Raw genomic sequence first — 26741 nt, forward strand, 5'->3', positions numbered from 1 at the left:
GTAAAATGAGCGGGACAAGGAAATGGCAAACCACATGAGTATCTCTATCAAGAAGACCCCAAATAGCATAACAAAAAGTCAAACATGACTGAAAAGTGATCCCACAACAACAGTGGGCTATGAGATGAAAGGGGGAAAATAACTAAACCTACTTTTCTTTCCATTATCTTTATCATTCAGATAAGAGAGTCCTAGTTATACAATGACATATCATTAAATTGTATATTATTAAAGTCCATTGGAGATGTTCCAACTATTGCTGCCCAAGAGCAGCAGAACTATTTCTGTTCTAGATGATGGAAAAATAATCAAAACTATTTATAGGTATTTTGGGGGAAGATTATCCTATGTATCCAGGTTGGTTGAAAGGATTTTTAAAACCATGTATAAACAATAACCTAGGTGAGTTAACTAGTTTGCATATTGAATAATGTTAACAGCCAAAAGAAACATCTCTTATTACCATTGATTATTTTAGGGTAGGAGCTGAGACCAAAGTGCAGTAGACCATGTGTAAGGTCTATCTCCCTCTCTATATATGCTAACTGTTTTCCCATTAAAATATATTGGAGAAGAAAATCAACTGTTTCTTCCTACTTTTTTCCTCCTTTCTTTTCTTCTCTAGCTTTTCTTCCCATCCTCCCCTTTCCCTAATATTCCAAGTGACTTGGTGACAATTCACAATTTTTTCCAGAAAATTGTTAAAAACAATTAATAATAATGTACCTTCATATAATACTTAGACTCTGGTCTAATTAAATGGGTCATCTGCCATTTTAAAATTATCTCACTTGATAAGCTATGGTTACTGGGAAGCTTCTTAGAACTTATTGAATGCAGGACTATATTATGTCTTCATTATTTTATAAGACTTAGACTTTAAACCTGGAAAGGACCCAAGAGGTCTTCCAATCCAATTTCAACATTTTACAGATGAATAAACTAAGGCTCAGAAAGTTAAAGTGACTTTACTTCAGTCATAAAGGTAGTAAGTAGGGTGCGGCTAGGTGGCACAGTGGATAAAGCACCAGCCCTAGATTTGGGAGGACCTGAGTTCAAATCCTGCCTCAGATACTTGACACGAGCTGCATGACCCTGGACATGTTAGCCCTCATTGTCCTGCAAAAATTAAAAAAAAAATAAAGCTAGTAAGTAGTATAGCTGGGATTGAATTCAAAACCTCTGATGCCAAATATAATGATTTTTTTATCAAAATTCTCTGAAAGGGGGGAGCTAGGTGGTGCAGTGGATAAAGCACTGGCCCTGAATTCAGTAGCACCTGAGTTCAAATCCAGCCTCAGACAATTTACACTTACTAACCGTGTGACCCTGGGCAAGTCACTTAACCCCCACGGCCCAACCAAAAAAAAAATTCTCTGAAAAACATATATCATTATATTTTCCCACAGATTTTTGTAGCTAATGTGGGGTACAAAATGCTTTTCCTTTAAGAACAAACAAGATGAATTCATTTTTTCTAAGAAACCATATATTTAAATTCAACAGTTTGTATTTAGGAGAAGTTTTTAGTTATGTTGTAAATATTATAACACATGTTTTGAATTCATCTGCTTTTTTAAAATCATGCAACTTGTTATTCAGATGTTTCCAAGAAATGGTAAATCTGGGAGAGGTAATATCTAGCTTAGGCATGTACTGCTCAATGAGATTTGGGGGAAGGGGTAATAGGGATTTCTGGAGATTCCATGTGAGAGTGCATCAGGGACAAAAAAATGGAATCCATGAAGCCCACAAACATTTAAGGAAAGAAAACAAAGCAGTCTTTCTTGAAGCTATTTCCAATAGCCTGGGGTACCTATGCAAGCGAGTCCCTCAACAGGAGATTTGAGAAACAGTGGTATCAGAATATAATTAACTGTGGTGAAATTCAAAGGAGTTTCAGGTTATGAGTTAACTAACTAAATCTAAGTCCTCAGTGTTTAATTTAATTTTTGCATCTGAATGTATTTGGCTCCCCATTAAAGAAAACACAAGGGAAAGTAGCCAGACCTACAAAGGTTTTATATAATTTAAAAATAAGCATGTTTTCCTATTGTATTGATAGACAGCTGGCATTGTAGGGAAAGTCCCAGTCTTGGAATTGGGTGAAATGTGACTTTGAACTTTCTCTACAACATTTGGTAGTTGTGTAATGATGGGCTACTCTCTCAACCTTTCTGAGGCTCGCTTTATAAAATGGAGATAAATGCCTTAAGCATTTACTTCACACAGTTGTTGTGAACATCATATAACATATGGAAAAGCACTTTCCAAACCACAAAGCACTGAGTTGTTTATTATTAATTATTATTGTTATTATGATGACTACTACTACTAAAATCATCTCATTCTTTTCATCTTTTTTGAAACAGTTCAGAAATTAATGGTCCAAGGACAAGGCATTATTCTATTATTCTGGTTGATTTAATGCATATTTTTGCACATATGGATACAATGACTGCTTTTGGTAATTGAATCAAAATTTTGGGATATCTGTTCATATCCTGTAGTAAGCATTTATATGACAAATCCAGGAGCAAACAAGATGATAACAATATCATGGACTTCAACCTGCTCTGATATGGGTTTTATTTCATCTGCTAGATATCTTTATTTTTGAACCTTTTCCAAACCATGTAGTTTGATGATCATGAATAATCAGTAGGGCAGAATACATTTGAAAACATTGTTTTTACAATTTTATGGGTCAGAGTGTTTTATTTTATCATTATATTTTTGCCATTTACACCAACATACATAGTATACAATCAAAATTTTTCATAGTAGAGTGTAAGACAAAAGAAATCTACCATTGTAGAATGCATTTCTTTAGTAAAGATGAACTAAAAGGATTAAATAAATTAAAACTTGAATCCATTCATTTAATAAATTCATTCACCAAATTGGAGGTGGGGGATAACGAGAAATTATGGGCACCAGGAAGAATAATAGACAGCTCTGAAATAGATTGCAGGAATATGGAAGGTTATGTTTTTTATGATTTAGGCTAAAAGTGTGTTTTTATATTAATTTATATTGCTATTGCTGCCAGTTTTGGCAGTAAGCATTTATTATTAATTAATATTATATATGCCATTAAAGAATTGACTGCATGTCAGTTATCATGAGCAGGAGAAAAGTCCTAGAACACCCATGATGTCTTTGAGAAAGCCTGCTGGAGCATGGTGTCAAAGAGAGTACAGAAAACCTACAAAAACTTACACTGTCCTAAGAGAGAGGGGAAAGAGAGCTAAGCAAGAGCCTGACCCTGAGTAATCCAAGGATTTTATCCTTTTTTGATAGAGGAGGGTCATTATACATTGATATTGGTTAGGGGCAGCTAGGTGGCACAGTGGATAAAGCAACGGCCCTGGATTCAGGAGTACCTGAGTTCAAATCCAGCCTCAGACACATGACATTTACTAGCTGTGCAACTCTGGGCAAGTCACTTAACCCCCATTGCCCCACAAAAAATAATAAAATAAAATAATTGGTTAGCATCATTCAATTCCATTGGTTGACATGACTTGAGGGTGGTCTACATTAAAATGAACTCTACAGATAACATCTGAGAAATGAATATAAAAGACCCCCCCCCTCAAGTTCCTTAAGGCGAAGTCCATTTTCTAGGTGTAGCCCCTCATTGAGCTAGAGAAAAGAGTCTATCTCCATTTCTTTTGTTCCCTTGGGTTTGTCCCAGGTCAAGAAGCACAGGACTTTCTGGTGTGTGTGTGTGTGTGTGTGTGTGTGTGTGTGTGTGTGTGTGTGTGTGTGTGTGTGTGTGTGTGTGTGTGTGTGAATAACTGATCTCTGTGTCCCCCCAAGAAATCCATTAATAATTATTTACTCAGGGGGCAGCTAGGTGGCACAGTGGATAGAGCACTGGCCCTGAAGATCATCCAGAGGAAGGCAACCAGCCTGATGAAGAGCCTTGAACTCCTGTCTTATGAGGATTCTTTGAAGAAACTACAAATATTTAGTCTGGAGAAGAGAAGATTTAGAATGTGATGACTGCCTTTCAGTATCTGAAGTGTTATCCTTTGAAACAAGGATTAGATTTGTTCTGTTTGATCTCAGAGGACAGAACCTAGAGCAATGGGTTGAACTTGCAAAATGACAAATTTAGACTTGATATCAGAGGGAAATTCTTCCTAATAATTAGACATGGAAATATTGCCATGGTAAGTAATGGGTCAGCCTTCCTTGGAGGTCAAGGAGAGGCTATATTATCACTTCTCAAGCATATTATACAGGGGGTTGGCTTCAAGTATGGATTGGATGAGATGGCCATTGATCTCCCTTCCAATTCTAAAATTATGTGGTTTTAAGAATTTTTTATATTCTTAATAAAATGTAGCATGCTTATCTTTAGTTATTAGTCAACTAATTGTTATCTGTGCTGCAAGGGCAGATTGGTCCCCCTCCTTGGACAGTAGAAAGTAAAAGTACTCAAAAAATACTACTCCATTTGACAAGTCATCAGAGAAAATGAAGCAATCCTAGAAAAAAAAAACTTTAAGCAGGCTTTATATGAAAAAAAATGAATAAGAAGAGTATGCATGTGCAATGTTCTTTGCACTTGATTATACTGAAATGATATTTAACATCCTCTCTTGGGTCAATCTCCTCCCTTCCCATTAGCACTTGTAGGTTGGTTTCCCAGAGGTCAACTGACTTGCCCCTCATTCTTTGAGAGGGAAGTCTAATGGGCTGCTTCTTTTGGTCTATCATACATTAGCCTCAACTGGTATACTTTTCTGTGAGTATCGGTCAATACCTTCATTAGCTTTTGGGAAAGGATATTTAAAATGGTGATATAGTAAATACAATTTTCTAAAGAAAATCTGGTGCACACTGTGCCCCAAGTACAACATAACTTTACTATGCCAATAGTAATAAAAAGTAAAGAGAAAGAAAGAAAATGGTTGTGAAAAATGTGTAGAGAACTTCAACCAAAGGATGAACTCACAACCACTTATTCCAAGAAAATTTTCTTGAGTCTATAGCTAATGTTCATTTCTGGTTCAAGGAGTCATATTCTTTCACAATGCTTCCTCCCTCAGATGGTTATCATTCTATAACCATCTATCTTTTTTTCCTGGATAGATCTCTTTCTGTTACAGGTTGAATGTATTATTCACTGGTATTTCCTTTTCTCCAATAATATTGTAAATAGAAAGGAAAGGTTAAAGTGGTGGGAGGAATTGCCTCCTAGACCATAAAATGGTTCCCTCTTTTAGGCTTTCTCAAACTGAAATCTTTTATTGCTGTGTTGGACCCCTATAAACTGAATTTTCCAAAGGATGGACTGATATTTTATTCATAGACTTATTATGTAGGACTGATCTTTAAATAAGTATAAAGATTTCTTTCTTGGTCCATTAAGGGAGGTTGACACTTCATAAAGAGATCATCAGGGGCAACTAGGTGGCACAGTGGATAAAGCACTGGCCCTGGATTCATTAGGACCTGAGTTCAAATCTGGCCTCAGATCCTTGACACTTACTAGCTGTGTGACCCTGGGCAAGTTACCCCAACTGCTTCACAAAAAAAAGATCATCAACAGAGTATACAAAATCTTGTCTAGACATTTAAAACTTCATCCTGTTGGTTTATTGACTTATTAAGGTGGGGAATGAATATACATACATATATGCAATATTATTTTTTTCATCATAGTCATTTGTAGGAATGTGGGGTAGAAATGTTTCTCCTTAAAAATAACTAAGGAGGCATAAGGGAATCAACCTGTAACAGAAAGTTGAAGAGTATAAGGATGTTGCAGAAAGGTCTAAGCACCACTGAACATTTGGGGTTAAGGAACAAATAAAGATATTAGATTTTCTTAGGGAGGTAAGGATCTGGGTATTGTGGGAGGAGGGTATAGCTTATTTTCCTCTAAGGATTAAAAACATGCATCTACTTATATGGTCTGGTGAGAGATCATCCAATGCGAGGCAGAAAAAGAAGAGCAAAGTAGTAGTTGATGCTGAGTTCCCCTTGTTTTATAGCAACCTAACAATAGTAATAAAGAATTCTTCTATCTTCCCAGGGCATACATTTAGTGCATATCCAACATTTTTCATACCTTCAAACCTGATGTACATTACCTAATTCTAGGATTTCACAGCAAACATATTTTACTTTTTTTGGAAACTTCTATCCATTGATCCTTGTTTTGCCCTCTGGCAAGTAGAATATGTCTAATGTTTCTTCAACATAACAGATCTTTAGAGGGTTACAGAAGTCAAATTCTGGCTTTTAAATATGTTTCTCCATCCCATTTTATCATTCATCATGCTGATGTCCCAGGTATGATTTATTGGAACCATCTTCAGCCCTAGGTACTTCTGTATATATATTGTAGGCTCTCTAAGTAAGGTGAATAAGGATCATAGCATCATAGATCTGAAGCTAGAAAGGAGCTCATAGGCTGTCTGCTCCAACTCACATTGTACAGATGAGAAAAGTGAGGTCCATGCAACATAAAGGCTTGCTCAAAGTCATACAGATAGGAAGAATAAAACACAATACATGAATGTAATCTATTTAGATGATTTGTATTTTTTTTTTGGCAAGGCATTTGAAATTAAGTGACTTGCCCAGGGTCACACAGCTAGTATGTATCAAGTGTCTGAGGCCAGATTTAAACATATCCTCCTGATTCCAGGGCCAGTGCTCTATTCACTGTACCACCTAGCTGCCCCCAGGTGATTTGGAATTTGATTAGTTGATTGGTGTGCAATTAATTGAAGATTTTAATGAGGAAATAATGTGTAACAAAGTTCAGGCCAGTACACAAAAATAGTAATAGAATCAACTCTAATCATGACTCAATCTTAGAATCTATTCTTTTTTTTTTAACCAAAAACAATAAAAAACTTTAAACAAAGCATTAGGCTTCTCTAACAATTTCTGAAAATTCAACCTAGTATATCCTAAAATTTTTCTTTCTACTATTTATGATATTTTATTAAGAAATATAATTATATATAATAAATATTGTAAACAAGATTTTTTGTATGTATGAGGTAACAGAGGTGAATTAAACAATTGAAAAGAACAAGTTGTCTTTAAAAGCTTTGTTACTCTAGACAAGAAGCTAAAAATTGTCTGAGATGCCTGAGATCAATTGCAAGAAAAATTTCTAGTCCAAATAAAATCTTTTTATACCACAGACCCCATCATTATCCCTTAAAATTATCATTACTTTTCTTTAAAAAAATTAGAGAACATCTGTACAATTGTGACCCCCGAACCTTCAGATGTCTTTTTGTGAAGGGGATTGATGTATATTTTATTTACTAGTTCTTTAAGAATTTGGATCTGGTTTATAGGGCACACACTTCTGGAAAGAAGAAAATACAGGTGTTGCCAATATGTTGTAATACATCTTTAAAAGTATTGGAAAAGGAGCATTTGACTTTAAATAATATAGAAAACTGAAAAGCGATGTCTAGTTTTTTAATGGCTCTAGTAAGCATCGTCTAAAGTAGATTGACTTATATTATCCCTAACTAATATATACTTCAGCAGGTCTGGTTACCATTGTAGTGGTCTAAAGTTGTGACCTTGGGGAGGGATGGGGGAATATGATACCACTGAATATTAATTTTCATATTAAAAACATGCTATATAATTCACATAAAATGAGAATTGACAAAGCCACTCTCTCCTTGGAAATTGACTGTTTGAGTGACCACATATATTCTTAGAAATAATTATATTGTTTCTGTGAAAATATACAGTAAATATAACTCATAGAGTCATGACTTATCCAAAATTAATATGGATGATTGAGATTTTCCCTTTTATAATTTAAAATTCTTGGAATAGGATTATGTATTAAACAGGAAAAAACCTTCAGTTCCCTGCAGTCCCCATATCCTCTGAAACTAGTAACACTTCCCCCCCCCCTCTTTCTGTTCCTCAAACAAGACACTCAATCTCCCAACTTGAAGCATTCTCCCTGCCTCCTGGGCTCCCTGGTTGCCTTTATGTTCCAGCTAAAATACCACCATCTAAGGAAACCTGTGCTGATTCCTTTTAATTCTAGTTTCTTCTTTCTGTTATTTCCAACTTATCCTGTACAAAGATTGTGCATATTTTTTCATGTTTTCTCCTCCATTAGATTGAGATCTCTTTGAGAGGAGGGCATATCTTTTACCTTTCTTTGTATCATCAATGCCTAGCACAATGCCTGCCACAGAGGAGGCAACTGATAAAGTTTTATTAACTTATTAATCAGAAAGATAATTTCTGGCATTATTTTCAGGTATCCTTTTGAGGAAAAAAATATAACAAAAGCAATAGTTACAGCCTTTGAGTCAGGAAAACATGGGTTCACATGATGCCTCTAATACTTACTATGAGACCATGTCCAATTATCTAATATTCTAAGTTAGAGATGAGTGGCCAAACTGCCTTGATGAAGGAAGATCTTCAAACTAATGGAATCATTGAGGGAAGCCAAAAATAACAAACAAAACAATGTCTCTTTAAGAGTAGTGATTCTCAGGGTCAGCTAGGTGGTGCAGTGGATAAAGCACCAGCCCTGAAGTCAGGAGGACCTGAGTTCAAATCCTGCCTCAGACACTTGATACTTACTAGCTCTGTGACCTTGGGCAAATCACTTAACCCCAATTGCCTCACCAAAAAAAAAAAAAAAGAAAGAAAGAAAGAAAAAAAAGGAGTAGTGATTCTCTAGATTATATAAAAATATTTCATATGACTTTTCATGTTACTATACATTTTAAAGGATTTAATCCATTTGTTAATAAGTTTGTATTTTCAGACATTTTCTATGAGCACTATGTTCCTTACAATTGCTTTTTCCCCTGATAGTGAAATGTATTTATTTGGAATATCTGTTGAGAGGCTGTCATTTTTTACATTATGTTATCTTACCTTCTGATAAGATGTATCAAAAGTCTAATATATTTCTATTTCCTAGTGTCACTATGCTTTTATATTCAAGAAAAGCACTGAAGATAGTTGCATAAGTACTGTCACAAAAAATCCACTGGTTATAAGAAATAGTCATATTTGGTCAAAAATAAAGATGTAAAATTTTTAACAATAAATTTCTATCACAATCTTACATTTAAAAGGTAAACATATACTATATCATGATTATTATTCTGTCAAATTGCATTCCATTAGAGTACTCCTAGGATGGAAACCCCCTTCACTGATTCGAAGAGGCAATTCTTCTGCCAAATAGGACCAGAGAAACTTTCCTATATGCACCAAGAACTTCAGTTATTTGTCTTGAGTCAAGTAACTGTCATTTGTATGAGACTGGATTTAAAACTAGCTTCTTCCAGACTCTAAGGCATACACTTTATCTACTACATATACTGCTTATCATATTGATAAAGAGGAAAGATCACTGGTTCTGGATTCAAAGAACCTGAGTTCAAATTTAAACTCTGATACTAACTACCTTTGTGACCTTGGGTGAAGACACAACCTATCTTGGTCCTGGATTTCTCAACTATAAAAATGAGGGTGTTGAACTTGATGGCTTGTGAGGTACCTTGCAATTTTAATGCTATGATCATATGACCTTCATATGGTCCAATGATGAATATATGTCAGATACAATATCCCACATAACTGATCACATGGTGGAAGTGGGGTATAACAGTTGAAAAGCCAGAGTGATCCATTGATGCCCTCTCAGTATAAGGAGAAAGCAAAAAATCTCTCAGAATATTAGGTGTACCCTCTGTGGAGATAAACTTATGGGAAGACATTGATAGGAGACACACAGAATAGGTAGGCATTGATAGGCTGTCACACAACACTGAAATAAAATTAAAACTGATGTGAACACAGTCCCATCTGAGTATATGAGTATATACGTGTGTGTATTTGTTGCTGCTGCTAAAACTACTACTACTACTATGACTACCACCACTACTACTATTAGCCAGTATATATATAGTTCTTTAAGGTATGCAGAATACTTCATAAATATTATCTAATTTGATTCTTAAAACAACCTTGGGAAGAAGGTGATATAATTATCACCATTTTTACAGTTGAGGAAACTGACACGGAGGTTGAGTGATTTGACCAGGGTCACACAGCTAGTAAGTGTCAAATGAAGGATATGAAATCATGTCTTCCTGACCCCGAAGTTATAAGTGCTAAAGGGGAATGCAAACATGAATATAATTAAATTTGTTTCTCATACTCATAGAACTTAAAAGAGAGTTAGGATACATACACTAAAAGGTAAATCAGATGAACCTTTCTGATATGATAGACTTGTCCATACCATGCAACATGCATGGAAGTTGACATGGATCCTAGCCCTTTGATAAGAGTTTGAGTTACCAGATTTTTTGGTTAGTCCATATGTGTACCAATGAGACTGGGGGATGAATCAAAGAGGACTGACCTCTGAGAAAGAAGTCTACTCAAAACCCAGTAGACCCTAAGAAAAATTCTCATTCTCTCTCTCTCTCTCTCTCTCTCAATTCCTGCTTAAGCCTTAGATATTGGGTCTCAAATACCTGGCAAACTTGGCTTTCTCCTCTAAGCACAAGAAGGTCAACAGTAATTCTGAAATGGATGCTTGGAACTTTGTCAGTCTTTTCATGAGCTTAAGATTTCAGTAACTTATTGCCTCAGGTATATAAGGTGATTCCTGTAACTCCATCTCTTATTAAAGCAGAAGATAACTAGTAACTATTAATGAGACCTGCGTGCCCAGTTATCCAGAAGTTATGAACCATGAGTGAGTTGCTTGGGCAATGCAGATCTGAAGAGGAAATGAAAGACTTCATAAATATTTCCAGAGGTCTTCTGAGAGTTTTGCCTCATAATAGAGTATAATGATAGTGATAATTTATTATTTCATATTTTAATTATTTATTAGTTCAAGTTTATGTCTGTGTTTTAAGCATTTCTCTTGTGGTGGGTAAATAAAAGAGCTGTCATAGACTTATACACTATACAAGTAACTTTCTAGAAAATAACCTCTTAATATCATTTAGGGGAGATCCTAAACTGATCTATACCTAAGTTTTATTTAAAAGATTTTCCCTAGTGCTCTGTGGTGGAGACATAATGAGTCAGAGTTATAGAAAGAGTCTGATGCTTATCCTTGAGGATCAAGTTCTCCCAAGACTGAATCTGAGCTTTGTGGGAGACCAAAGTCAGAGCCTTTGTGGAAGATTCTGTGGAAGAAAGTGGCCCCTTGAGCCCCGACTTCCACAGGCAAATAAGATATCATATATTATACATACACACATATGCACATATGAGAATATACAGAAAAGCATATTACAGGATAAGACATATTACTTTGGAAGGAGAAATCACTTCCAACTAAGCAAATTAACAAATGCTTCATATAGGAGGAGATGGGATGTAAACTGGATATGGGAAAATGAGGGAGCCATTCCAGATATAGAACACTATTAAAGCCACATAGGAAGAAAAGCACTTGGCACATGCAAGGGACAGCAGGTGGTCCAGTTAGGTTGCAGTACAACACATGTGAAAAGGAATATGGTATGACCAGAGAACTAGAAAAATAATGTTTCCAGTTGGAGTTTTTTGAATGCCAGGCTAAGTAGGTAAGACAATATTTATTTAATAATAAGAAGCAATTAAGAGTTATGAGCAGAAGAGAGACATGATCAGATTTGAAGAAAGGAATATAAATCTGATACAAAGAATAGATTATAGAGGTGAGAGATTGGAAGTAGTAAAACCAAATGAAGACTGCTAAAATAATACACTAAGCTACAGGATTACAGTGTTGTAAGGATAGAGTTTAAGATGGTCAGTTAAATTAAAACATTTACTAAACACATACTATGTGCAAGGAATTGTGTTAATGTGAGATGGCACAAGCTTAAGTGAAAAAGAATAAGTTGAAATTGGGGTAAGGAGGACACATTTCCATATTCAAGTGGACCTGTGATCATATTTCTGTGATCATGCCCTTCATACTTTCTCAGCTTGTGTGCCTCTCATTCATATCATTCTATAAATTCTCCACAGAGCTTCTACCCAATGCATCAATTTCTTGATATTATGTTATCAATGGAATTTACATCTATATTGATATGTCAATGTAAGTACTTGTATATATAGAGATGTAGACTTCTACATATGTGTGTATGTGTGTATATGCACACACCTATGCACACATACATGTCTTGATCAAATAAAATGTTATACACTACACAAAAATAATTATGTGTGTGCATACTCTAATGCATGTGTTATGTTACTATTTATGTTTGGCAAGTTTGGGAAGCCTCAGTGCAAATAGACCAGATGCTTCACGTCAAGCTCAGTCAACAGCAATGCTATTAGCATCATAATGAAGGACACAATGACTATAATAGATGTCAGAAAGTGTGGTTTATGTTATTCCTTTCACTAAATTAGAGAAATTGCCAAACATCTATAATTAAGTGTCACTGCTAACTTTGCTCATTGCAGCTTCAGCTCAGAATTGCCCCATCTGCCATTTTGCTAAAATTCTAAAATATGCCTGATCTTAAATGCCTGGGCATTTGTACAAGCTTTAAATACTGTCATCAAATGCTTAAAGAAATCTAAAATATTTTACGTGTTGCAATTTGAATTATGTTTGACATAAATGGTCTTATGTGTGGTCTTAAGAATGCAGAAAACCTAAAGGCTTTCAGGATTCAGAATAGCAAATAAGTATCTAAGCCAACCAGTTTCATTTCAACAGAAATAAGATTTGCAGTCTTCTAAGACTGACTGTTCCCTAAAGTGATCATTATTTTGATCAGCAGAAGGAAATAAAGAAACTTTAGGTTAATATCCTTGGTTTTATGTCTATCTTTGTTTTCCCAACGTCAGAGAAGTATCATATCTTATATTTCTTCTCAATTCTTAGTGAAAGGAACATACCAGGTATTCAAAAAAGTCATATTAATTAGTATTAAATAATTTCAAGAACTAAAAATCCACCTAAAGCTTTGTATAATTTAAAGCTTGCCTGATTTCAGGCCTTCTTTTCCCCTCCCCCTCACTCTTTGGTGGAATTTGGTATAATGCACACATAGTAGGCACTTAATAAATACATTGTGACTCTAGAAGACCAGGATTAAACCAGAGCTGAAGTACTACTCCAAGGATAGCAGTACTTCAGTAAAAGAAAGCAACTAGTGAAAGTAAAAGGGGAGAAAGCAATAATAAAGATAAGAGCAGTTAGTGAAGGAAATGGGAGAGAAAATAAAGACTAAAAATAAGGTAGGGGGCAGCTAGGTGGCGCAGTGGATAAAGCACCGGCCCTGGATTCAGGAGTACCTGAGTTCAAATCCAGCTTCAGACACTTAACACTTACTAGCTGTGTGACCCTGGGCAAGTCACTTAACCCCAATTGCCTTACCGAAAAAAAAAATAAAAAATAAAATAAGGTAGAACTAGAAATGAAGGAAACATATACTGGCACAGTTGTGGTAGTCACTAGTTCTCCTAGCCTCCTTCACAGTTGACCAACAAATCATCAGTGAGCATTTATTAAGCTCCCACTATGTGCCAGGCACTCTACTAAGCATTAGGGATGCAAAGAAAGGAAAAAAAGGGTCCCTACACTCAAGAATCTCATAATCAATAGGGGGAGGCAACATGCAAATAACTATGTAAAAACAAGATATATACAGGATCATTTGTAGATAATCTCAGAGAGAAAGGCACTAGAATTAAAGAAAACAAGAAACACATCATGTAGGTGATATTTTACCTGATTCTTGACCTCTGGAGTCAGGTAATATGGTCTAATGGAAGAGGAATGGCAAGGAATCCAGTTTCATTGGATCCCAGAATATGTGTGTGTGCAGGGGAGAGGAGAAGTCAGGTTTAGAAGACTGCAAAGGTGGGATTGCACCAAGAGCTAATAAAAACACCTAGGTCCTGATAAACCATGTCCTTTATTTTTATATTTGGCAACACTGGAAGTTTCAATTGTCATACAATTTTTAACTTAGTGAATCACCTAGGTAAAGTGAGTTTACTTTCTACAACTTAATTTTCTCATTTTTGAAATGCAGGCCAGGGAGGTATTCTGCTCAATTTGTCTTGGCCACAACAAAAGTCTGTCATTGTTGTAGTTGTTGCTGAGTTGTATCAGTCACTTCTGACTCTTCATGACCCTCTTTGGGCTTTTCTTTGCAGAGGTACTGGAGTGATTTGCTATTTCCTTCTTTAGCTCATTTATTTATAGAAGAGGAACTGAGGCAAATAAGATTAAGTGATTTGCCCAGCGTCACACAGCTGGTAAGTATCTGAGACAAGATTTGAACTCAAAAAGAAGAATCTTCCTCACAACAGGCCCAATGGTCTATCCACTAAGCCATCTAGTTGCCCTGTGAGGTTTTTTTTTTTTTACCTCAATAGCATTATTTACATTTTTCTATCAAATCCTTGTTTTGATGAAAATCTTGAGTTCAATTAAAGAACCATAAATAAACTTTCCTCCACCAATTGAGAACACAATCTGATTATATTATAGGTATTCTTTTGTTGTTGTTTAATGGTATTATGCACTACTGGGAAAGGACCTCAGAGTCTTGGTGGATAGTGTCCTCAATTATTGATCTTTTGCCACTTTCTCTACAAATTAATCATAATTTTCTGCCTTTGTTTTATGGCTATGTGAGTACTTCGATATCTTAGCTATTAGATCATAAGCAATATAACTGGAATGTGTTCTCTCACTTCTTACTCATAGAGTTCCCTTCTTCCTTTAAATTAGAGCTCAAAAATCATGTGCATGGATTTGTCTTTATTCCCTTTATATTTATGCCCTATATCATTTATACTTGCTTATATCTCCCCCACTAGAGTGTGTACTCATTGCGAAGAGATTTTTTATTCTTTGTCCTTAAATTTTCAATGCCTAGAAGAGTGATAACAATGCAGTAGGTGCATGATAAATTCCTGTTGATTGACTAATTTAACTAGAAGGCATTGATCATGTTTTGTTATTGTTGTTTTTATGAGTTGAACATTAACCCTGAGCAGAATAAGTACTCAATAAATATTTTTCAAAGCATGAATAAACTTTATGAAGCTTCTGCATTGGAGACTGTCTTTTAGGACACTGGGAGGTCAGAAAATATGTCATTTATACTCAAAGTCCCAAGGCAAAACAGTGACAATACAAACACAGATGGCCTTTCCAAATCTAAATCAGTGATAATACAAATAAAGGTATCATTTTTACAGCCTTTATAGGTTTGTAAAGCTCTTTACACATGTCATATCATTTGATCATCACAGCAACTCTATAAAGTAATTGCTTTTATTAGCCCCATTTTAAAGATGAGGAAACTGAGGCTGAGAGAGATTAAGGGACTTATTTGGGATCATACAGCTGTTAAGTATCTCAGATAGGATTTCACTTCCAGCCTTCCTGACTCCAGGTCCAGCACTCCATCCCCTGTGTGACCTCCTTGCTTCATGCTCCAGACATTCAAAGAGGAAAAAAAAAATCACAACTACAGAGTCAAGATTTTTTTAGAAGTTTTTAAGAGAATTTCAATGAATCCTGAGCTATTAGCATGTCTGTTTTAGAACAAAATACACTGGTGGCTTTATTAAGAACTCAGTATATTTTCATTTCTGCAAGCCCATTAATGAACTTCCATTCATTTGAAGAAAACTTGTGTTTTAATTCTATCTTGATTAATATAGACTATCACTTAGGTTACTCAAATCTTGGTCAAAAAGACATAAGAGGGGCAGCTAGGTGGCACAGTGAATAGAGCATCAGCCCTGGATTCAGGAGGATATGAGTTCAAATCCACCCTCAGCCTCAGACACTTGACTCTTACTGGCTGTGTGACTCTAGGCAAGTCACTTAACCCCAATTGCCTCACCAAAAAAAAAAAAAAAAGACGTAAGGGAAAGAATATAAACTCCATCCAAGCAGATCAGACCATAGTTGTTTCCATCTAGGTATGGTTTGGTACAGTCTAAATCTTGTCAGTAAAGTACATTAGAAAGAACTTGAAGGACTAAGAAAGAAGGGAAGGGGTAAAAAACAAAGGGAGAACACCAATTCCTCCAACATATCAATTATTAATAATTATTTCTCACAGCACTTTGCCCCCTGATGATCTCAAGGCTTCTATAGATGAAATTTTTCTCCTCCTACAAAACTTGAGGATATATGTTTCAAGAAAATAATTCTATTTTCTATTAAATTCTATTTTTGTGGCAATAAATGTTATACAAATCAATCTCTTTAGAGCATTAGCCTTGGAGCCAAAAGATCTGGCTACAAGTACCACCTCTGACATACTGTCTGTGTGATCCTAAGGAAGACATCATCTCTTAGTGCTTTAGGAAGCTAAAATTATAAATTACAGATAAGATACTGATGTAGATTTGTAGAATTTTTCTTATCTGGAAGTTACATTAAAATCACAGGTCCAGGAACTAGCTCAAGATCAAATATTTTATTTAAATTTCATATTGAAATCTTAATTCAGAAATTCCACTGGAATGACTTTTCATTAATTGACCATCCACTGTTTTCTGAGCACCTACTACATTAAAGACCATAGGTACAGTGTTAAATACTGTAGGAAAGAGAAAGAAAAGCAAAATAATTCTTATTCTTGTGGATGCTATAATCTAATTGGGGAGACAACACGGATACACACGTCACCTTAGAACATAAGTTAATGTAAATTATCCATAATGCAACTTGGGTTCAATATGATGTTGCCAAGGGATTTTAAAGGACAGGATTTTAATGATCATCCCCACCAATTATAAACCCATTGGAGAAATAATTTCAAAACACATGTATTATACAATCACAAGAAAACTGAAAATTATAATTGACCATGTGTATGAAGTAAAAATTGAAATTATCTTGAATTATTACCCTCAGACTCAATACTCAGTATTATAAATATTTCAAGAAAAATAAAACTAAAACATTTTTCCATTTTAATATCTTTTTATGGCATTTAGATTAAGATGTTTTGCTTCTGTGTGGTTAGAATATACTTTCTATAGTGCAATGAAGAGTATTACTTCTTTGCAAAATGACTATAAAATGAACCTTCCGCATGTTTCTATTTATATCAAGCTGTGTTACTATAGTTTGACCTTTTAATTTGGTTTTCACAGATTTACTCTGAGCTTATTTTGCCATTTTGCCTAGTTTTGCAGTCTCACATTACAATTGTGCTGCTACCTGTCATTTGACAAAAGGAATTTATATCCAAGGAATAGATTTTTGCATAAGGTGATTTCAATAGGTTACCACCAACAAAAATAGAAACAATGTTAGCCTGAAAACATGACACAAAAAGTGAATTATAGTTTCTTTAATCAGGAATAGACGAAGAATGGTAGGACGGGTAATATGGCTATGCACAGCCTGATCTTGAATACTGTCAGAGTCATCTGAATATAAGCAAATTCTGCTTCCAAGAACTCAAAATGACAAGGAGATGTTGAAATGAGTAGAAAAATAGATACGATTAAAGAAAATTATTTGAGAAACAGCTATTTTTAATGATGAGATTTCTGGAATTTTATACCTAAGCACTTTATTCCTGGATATAATAAAATAGCAATATGCATATGGAAAGTAAATATTTTCTATTCTAAGATGGTGCCAAGAAATTTGGTGGATGAACCAGGTTCATTAAAGGGCTTGTTTGGTTTTCTTTCTTTTTTTTTGGTCCCATATTCAAGTTTCTAGTTATATAGAATTAGCTCTTTTTTTTTCTTTCTTTTTGGTGGGGCAATGGGGGTTAAGTGACTTGCCCAGGGTCACACAGCTAGTAAATGTCAAGTGTCTGAGGCCAGATTTGAACTCAGGTACTCCTGAATCCAGGGCCAGCACTTTATCCACTGCGCCACCTAGCCACCCCCAGAATTAGCTCTTAAATAAATGACCCAATAAAATGTATAATAAAGTGGCTTTTTTTTAATTTTCACTTGAATTTCCTTCTTTTGGAGAAAAAGTATTGTTGAAATAAAAATTACTTTGTAATATAATATCCCTAAGTATTACAAGTTGGTTAACTTTTCTGGATAAGCGAGGTTTTAGACTTATTTTTTAAAACAATATGCAAGGTTGGTGTATTGATTTCTTTCTCATTAAAATGAATTAGGTATAATTACAGTGGAAAGAGAATTATTTTTATGCATGTCTAATAATTGATCACTAGAAACTCTTTAAAAAACTAGAGTGGAGTTGTATCTTACCTAGTGATTAGGTTTATGTATCATCAAAATTATCCTTGAAAATCCTTTGTTTTATCTATAATATGCCTAATAATTATCTTGAATTGTAACAGCTGGGAAGGGGCTAGGCGCTCTTTTGAATAAATCAGTCTGAATCAGAAAGTAGATAGATCTGAGATAGATGTTGTTGGCTATTGTTGAAGAAAACCTCTTGTGTTCTCCATACATACTTCTATATTTGATTCTTAGAGATTTAATTCTATATACAATGGATAATATTTTAAAGAAAATTAAATAAATTATTGGTAAATTTTATTTTACCTGTTTTTGTACTGCTTAGGAGCTAAGAATATTTTTTTACATTTATTTCATTTTAAATATAAAAGTTATTCTTAGCTTATGGATTGTACAAAAATGGGCACTAGGCCAAACTTAGACATTGTACCATATTTTGCTGACCTCTGAGCTAAACTATTGATCAGAAGAGACAGGATAAACAGTATTTCTACTCAAATAAAGGAGAACAGAAATAGATTTTTTAAAAACTTAGCTGGCAGGAAAACTAAACATTAGGGGAAATACTCTTGAAAGACCTTTACATCTAAGTGGACCAACCTCAAGTCCATCAGCTGGTCTAATAATCCTATACAATTTGACACTGAAAATAAATAACCCACCAAAAGAAAAAGAAAAGAAAAGAAATAACCATAATCTGGAACATAGGTCAAGGAGAAACAATTTAAGAGTCATTGCAATCAAGAAAACCATGATCTTAAAAACAAAGAAGCCTGGACATTAAATTTTAATAAATTATAAATGAAAACTGCCTAGATCTATTCAAACCAAATAGAAAAGTAAATAGAAAAAGAATTCATTGAACACCCTCAAAGAAACCCAAAAAGTTCAAGGAATATCATATCCAAATTTTCCATGGGGCAGTTAGGTGGCGCTGTGGATAAAACACTGACCCTGGATTCAGAGAACCTCAGTTCAAATCTGGCCTCAGACACTTGACACTTACTAGCTGTGTGACCTTAGATAAGTTACTTAACCCTTATTGCCCCCCAAAAATAAGGAAAAACAAATTCTCTAGGGTTCCTACATTAAAGAAAAAGTACTACAAGTATACAGAATGAAGATGATGACCCATAGTGAGTATCATACAATACCTGGCATTTTCCACCAACAACTAGAGGAGATTTGGGAATACAATATTTCAAAAGTCAAAAGAAATGTCTTTGAAGGGTGATAAAGGAGTCAAACAAGAAGAACAGAGGTCCAATGGGTGAATGAGTTGCATTTTGATGATTTTGTGAAAGAAGGCAGGATTAAAAGAAGACAATACTAGAGTAGATAAGAGGAAGGAGGCAGTGGAACTTGCTATTTCTTATAGTTGAGGTACAAAAGAAGGAGAATATACAGACATCATAGGAGCCTCAATCTTTCCTGAAATGAGCAAAGGAGAATTGAATGCACACACACAAACACACACACAAACACACACACACACACACACACAAATACAAACAAATGGTGTGGTATAGTAATACATCAAAATCAATAGTGGGCAAAAGCTGGGAATGAGAGGATCTTTCAAAAGAGAGCATAATAACAGGGAAGGTACAGTTACAAGCAAAATGAACTTCATATTCTTGAAAAGAAGATTCATAGGAAGGAAAAATAAAAGCACTAGACTAAATGTTTTGCATCAAATCTCCTGTTAAACCATTTGGGAGTGACTGAAAAATTTTGTGGCATAGAAATATAAAATAATCTTATTTAGCTGTAAAAATTTATAAAAGAGAGTTTCTGAGAAGTTGAGGTAATATGAACTGACAGAGTGAAGAATAAGCAGAACTGGGAAAACAATGTGTAGAAAGAAAATAAAATATGAATTTTTGAAAGACTTAAAAGACTAATTAAAACAATGAAGCATTGACCAATCATATATGCCCTCTTTCCATCATGTGTTATCAATTGGCCCACTACATCTAACCAGTCCCTCTGATACTTTCTATTCCACTCTGGCCATTTTCATACTTTGCCTTTGTAGTATAAAACTTTGCCTTCCACTATACCCTCTTGAGCACTGAGCCCACAGAGAGCATTTCCTGGGGGAATTAACCCCTTTCCTCTCTCTTTCATGAGTAGGTGGTATGTTTCTCAAGATGGATTTGTCTAATCTTGGAAGCAACTTTGTAAGTTTTAGAGGGATTCTGTGTTTGATCAAGCTAGAGTTAATAACCAGAGGGAGAAGTGTCCAGTAAATACTACAGCAATCTTGGAAAGAAACATCACTAATAAAGGTATTGTAGTGACTACCTGGAAAAGATGGTGAGTTCAGTTTAGAACATGTTAAGTTTGACACACATAACCAATTATTGTGAAACTACACTGGGTCTCTCCAATGATCTACACTAAAAAATTAAATTTTCAAAAATTATTTAAGTGGGAAAATGGAAATGAAGGATAATAATTAGCTGACATTTACATGGAAATTTAAGGTTTACAAAATACTATGTATGTATATTTACATGTGTGTGTATATAATTGCATTTGATCCTTATAACAGAGACAATTCATGCTCATAGAGTTTAAATAAGCCTTAAGTGTATGAGGTAGAATTTGTAACCTATTTCTTCATTCCAAGTACAACTCACTATTCACTATGCCTAAAATAAGCTACTTTTAAATCATTTTTAGATCAAGAAGAACAATAAAGGCTTGCAACCTGTGTTTGGAAATAATAGTATAGAATCAACAGATAAAAGAGAGGAAGCAGTATAACTCAAGGCATATTTTGCACCCATCAGAAATTGAGAAATATCTTTAAAAGAAATATAATTGAGAACTCAGAGGGCCATGAAACAATACTATTTTAGTTATATACACTCCATCTTTTATTTTAGAACTCAAACTGAGAAAGATCATAAAACATTAATGACATTTAAATTAACCCATCACACCAACTTAGAATTAGAATTAGAGTTCAAAGCAGGTCAGTACAAAGTAAGTGAATGAAATACCTCTCAGATATTTGTAGTCTTACTGATTTGGGTGCATTGATATACATGACACACATCATTGCTCATTATGTAATATTTTTGTCCATGTCTTTCTATCAGTTCACCACAGAGTCTACCAAAAGTTCTGATAGCTAAAAAAATCTTTAAAATATAAACAAATAAACAAACAAACAAACAAATAAATAAAAAAGAGGGCAGCTAGATGGCTCAGTGGATATGGCACCAGCCCTGGATTCAGGAGGACCTGAGTTCAAATCTGGCCTCAGACACTTGACACTTACTAGCTGCGTGACCCTGGGCAAGTCACTTAACCCTCATTGCCTTGAAAAAAAATTTAAATTTTTAAAAAAAATTTTTTAAAGTTCTGACTGCTAACTTTCTCTTCACTTTGCCTAATGAGGATAGAGATTGGAGCACATGATCTTTCAATCAATGTGATCAGTTTATCTTCTTTTTACTTGTGTATTTATTTTGATATTTTTTGCACTGCTTCTCCTTTATAATTATTTATTTTTGATGTTTCAATCTATTCACATATACAGGGACTACTAGGTGACCCACTGGGTAGAAAATCAGGCCTGTAGTCAGAAAGACCTGAATTCAAATATGTACTCAGATACTTACTAGCTATGAGACCACAGGCAAGTTACTTAATCCTATTTGTCTCAGTTTCCTGATCAGGAAAAGGAAATGGCAAACCATTCTAGTATCTTTGCCAAGAAAACCCCAAAATGGGCCACGAGGAGTTGGACATGAATGCAATGACTGAATATCTATTTACACACACACACCATGTAGCTATACATGGTCATCTTAAGGCAGCAAAGTCTTTGCTACCAAGCTGCAGTACACTTAAATTGACAAGAATAAGAAAATATGTGGAATATTTTTGCAATATGGATTTACTTCTAATGATGAAGATGATGTGGAAAAACCTTTTACTTAATTTGTAATGAAATTTTGGCCACCAGAAAACATGAAAACAGCTAAACTAAAATAACATTGTAATACCAAATATGCAACCTACTGCAATTAAACCAAAGAAATATTTTTTTTGTGAAATGTTAATTAATCTGGTTAGGTGAAAGATCTTCCTTCAGTAGTGTCTCTAACAAGTTTTTTGTTTTTTGTTTTTTATTTTTGGTGGGGCAATGAAAGTTAAGTGACTTGCCCAAGTCACACAGCTAGTAAGTGTAAATAACCAAAGGAATATTTTGAATGACTTTTTGAAATAATATATTTGGCCAATTACATATAAAGATAGTTTTGAACATTTATTTGGTTTTGGTATTTGTGGGGCAATGAGGGTTAAGTGACTTGCCCAGGGTCACACAGCTATTAAGTGTCAAATGTCTGAGGCTGGATTTAGAATCAGGTCCTCCTGAATCTAGGGCCAGTGCTTTATCCATTGCACCATTTAGCCTGAACATTTATTTTTGTAAGCTTTTGAGTTCCAAATTTTTCTACTGCTCTCTCTTCCTTCTCCCTTCCCCAAAACAGCAAGTAATCTGATATAAATTATAAATTATAATCACGTTAAACATATTTCCACATTAGTCCTGTTGTGAAAGAAGAATCAGAACAAACAATAAAATACCAGAAAGAAAAACAACAACCAAAGTAAAAATCAGTATGCTTCAATCTGCATTCAGATTTCATAGTTCTATTTCTGGATGTGGAGAGCATTTTCCATCATAAGTCTTTTGGCATTCTCTAGCATCATTGTATTGCTGAGAAGAGCTAAGTCTGTCAAAGCTGATCATCACACAATGTTGTTGTTACTGTTACAATGTTCTCTTGGTTCTGCTCATTTCTCTAAGCATCAGTCCACTTAAGTCTTCCCAGGTTTTCTGAAATCTGCCACTCATAATTTTTTATAGCACAAAGTATTCCATTGCATTCATATACCACAAATTCTTTAACCATTCCTCAATTGATGGGCATCCCCTCAATTTCCAATTCTTTGCCACCACAAAAAGAGCAGTTATAAATATTTTTGTACATGTGGGTCTTTCCTCCTTTTTTAATGATCTCTTTTTGGAATATAAATGTAGTAGTTGTATTGCTGGGTCAAAGCAAGTGCGGTTTTATAGCCTTTAGAGCATGGTGTGAAATTCCTCCTAGAACAGTTAGATCAGTTCACAACTCCACCAACAAATGAATTAGTGTTCCAATTTTCCCACATCTTCTCCAGCATTCATCATTTTCTTTTTTTGTCATATTAGCCAATCTGGTAAGTATGAGGTGGTACCTTAGAGTAATTTTAATTTGCATTTCTCTAATCAGTAGTGATTGAGAATATTTTTTTCATATGGCTGTAGAAAGCTTTAATTTCTTCATCTGGGGGGCGGGTTCATTCTTGGGGCTCCATGTGGACTTCTGGGTATTGTGCTTCGGCTGAGCTGGGCAGGGCAGGGTATAGGGCCTGGGGGTGGTTGTGTGCACCATGGCAGAGTCACAGCAGCTACAGGTGTAGGAGGTGGTAGACACCATGCTGAAGGGGCTGGAGTGGGAGAATATCTGCAAGATGCAGGGTACCATGTTCCAATGCAGTGCCAGCTGCTGTGAGGATATGCAGGCCCCCTTGCAACAGGTTCATCAGTGCATTGAGCACTGCCATGCACCATTGGGCCAGGCACAGGCCCTTGTGACCAGCGAACTAGAAAAATCCCAGGACCATCTGGCTCGATGTACCATGCACTGCAATGACAAAGCCAAAGACCTGATGGATGCTGGGAGCAAAGAACAGCAAGTGAAGAGGCACCTGGAGTCCTGTGTGACCAAATGTGTCGATGACATATGCACTTTATCTCCACCATGACTAAGAAGATGAAGAATTCCCTGGCATCTATTGCAAAATAGAGTCGTTGTCAGTAGTCATCCAGGGTGGGAGAATGAGTCTGCTTTTTAAAATTTATGGAAATTTTTACCTTTCAGTGAAAATTTAAGAATGAAAAAATGGAGCATTCAACTGGGACACCAAGCAAGAGGGAAATCTCCCACCAAGCATGTGAAGCTGGTTCCTTCACCTTAGCTTCTCTGGCACTGCTGTTCATGTTACCATTTCTTTCTCTTCTCTGAAGGTACTACAAGGGCAACATTTCAGTTAAATTGTTCTTTTGAGACTAACATGAAATAAATATTAGGTAAGACCAAAGAAAGCCTCTTTTCATGCAAAACAATCTTAAGTCTCTTGCTTAAGGGAATGGTAGATGACTGGTTTGGGGAAAAGTTAGTTTTCCCCAAAGGACAAAAATATGTGATACCTGACCCTGGTCCTGCTGATTTGCCCTCTTCAACAGAAATAAGTTAAGAGGAGCCTCAGAGAACAGGAAAGGGTAGGAAGACAACTTAAAATTCTGGGGCATAAGCAGATTGCAAGGCAGAGCTTTTTTCTACCCTGGAGTACAGAAGGCAGCTGACACCAATTACCCAGTTTTCACTGTCAATTAAAAGTCATGTCAGCACCAGGCATTGTGTTGGAAAAGATCTTGTTTTCTTTATACCAACTTCTTACTGAATGCAGTTAACATAGCCTTCCTGTTCAGTCTTTCAAGGCTATGTCACATTTTCCTAGTGGATTGATTAAAAAATAATAAATACAAAATAGTCATGAGAAAAATGTCAACAGCTTGAAAAGCCAAGTGGGAAAGGAGATACAAAAACTCTCTGAAGAAAATAATAACTTAAAAATTAGGATTGAACAAATGTAAGCTAGTGACTTTATGAGAAACCAAGACACAAATGAAAAAAATAGAGGGCAATATGAAATATCTCCTTGGAAAAAGAGCTTACCTGGAAAAGAGATCCAGAAAAGATAATTTGAAAATCATTGGACTACATGAAAACCATGACCAAAAGAAGAGTTTAGTCATCATCTTCCAAGAAATTGTCAGGGAAAATTGTGCTGATAGTCTAGAAGCAGAAGGTAAAATAGAAATTGAAAGAATCCACTCATCACCTCCTGAAAGAGATCCCAAAAGGAAAACTTCCAGGAATATTATAGCCAAATTCCAGAGATCCCAGGTCAAGAAGAAAATATTATAAGCAGATAGAAAAAAGGAATTAAAATTATGTAGAGCTACAGTAAGGTTAACACAAGATCTATTAGCATCTAAATTACAGGACCAGAGGGTATGGAAAATGATAATCCAGAGGGCAAAGGAACTGGGGCCACAACCAAGAATCACATATCCAGAAAAACCTATGTATAATCTTTCAGGGGGAAAAATGGGACTTCAATGAAAAAGAGGACTTTCAGGCATTTGTGATTAAAAGACCTGAACTGAATAGGTAAACAGGGAAAAGAAATCATGAAGGATATTAAAAGGTTAAACTGTTTACATTCCTATATGTGAAGGTAATACTTCTAACTCATATGAACATTCTCAGTAATAGGGCAGCTGAAAGGACTATACTTAGACAGAGGACACAGATGTGAATTGAATATGAAGGGATGATATCTGTAAAGCATTTATTTTTCTGTTTATTCTTATTTTTTGTGAGGCAGATGGGGTGGGGTGGCTTATGTCCAGGGCTGGATTTGGACTCAGAGCCTCCTGGGTCAAGGACAGGTGCTTTGATCACTGTGTCACCTAGCTGTCCCATGATGACATCTTTAAAATAAAGTTAAGGGGGTGAGCCAAGATGGTGGAGGAAAGAAATTAAATTCACAGGGTTCCCGATACAATCTCCCCAAAAACAGCAATAAAATAACCCTCAGGGCAGAAAAACACACAAAAATACTGGCTGAGAGTTTTCTCCAGCTATAGATAGATTTCAGGGGGCCGTGGTGGGCCACAAATAAAGCCTAACCCCGCAGTCGGGCTGACACACCAGACACCCACCCAAGGAAGTTGCCCCAGTGCCTCTGAATCAGCTGCAGCACAGGAGTCTTCTGGAACCAAGCGTGCAGTCGGGCTGAACGGTTGCCCTAGAGGGTAAGTGCAGGGGTACCAGTGGACTAGGGGGAAGGATTCAAATGTCCCACCCCAGTGGGCAACTAGGAAGAAATCCTGAGTGGCTGAAGGTGCAGGTCAGGGAGGGGAGCAGGGGAGCAGTCTCATCAGAAGCTGAGAACCACACCACAGAAAGCTTTGCTGGTTGGTTTCATAGTAAATAGGCCTGAGGTTATCTCTGGACCTAAGAACAGGCCAGGTGAGATTAAAACCTTCCCTTCCTCAATCCCAAACACCTGGGACCCTCTGAAGCTAAGAACAGGAGTGGAGCCGAGAAGCAGCCCCCCCCACCACCACCCCCCATTGGAGAGTTTAAGATCAAATGAAAGTTAGGCCAGGCAGGCTGAGAAGAAACCCAACCATCGCCCAGGCCACACTGTAGCTTGAACAGTGTGTCCTGGAAGCACTTTAAGAAGGACTAAACAGCCAAGAAATAGCAAGCCAGGATGAGTAGTCAGAGAAAGCAGAAGACCATCAAAAACTTCTTTGGGGGAAAGGTTAACCACAATACAACCTCAGAAGAAGAAGAAGAAGATAATAACAG

General features: G+C 35.7%; 1 pseudogene; it reads left to right on the forward strand.

The window, feature by feature from the left end:
- The first annotated feature begins 23778 nt into the window (after positions 1-23778).
- On the forward strand, positions 23779-24101 carry LOC122736766 (annotated as a pseudogene).
- Positions 24102-26741: the final 2640 nt, after the last annotated feature.

Source organism: Dromiciops gliroides, chromosome 1 (assembly GCF_019393635.1).
Source record: "Dromiciops gliroides isolate mDroGli1 chromosome 1, mDroGli1.pri, whole genome shotgun sequence".
Lineage (NCBI taxonomy): Eukaryota > Metazoa > Chordata > Mammalia > Microbiotheria > Microbiotheriidae > Dromiciops > Dromiciops gliroides.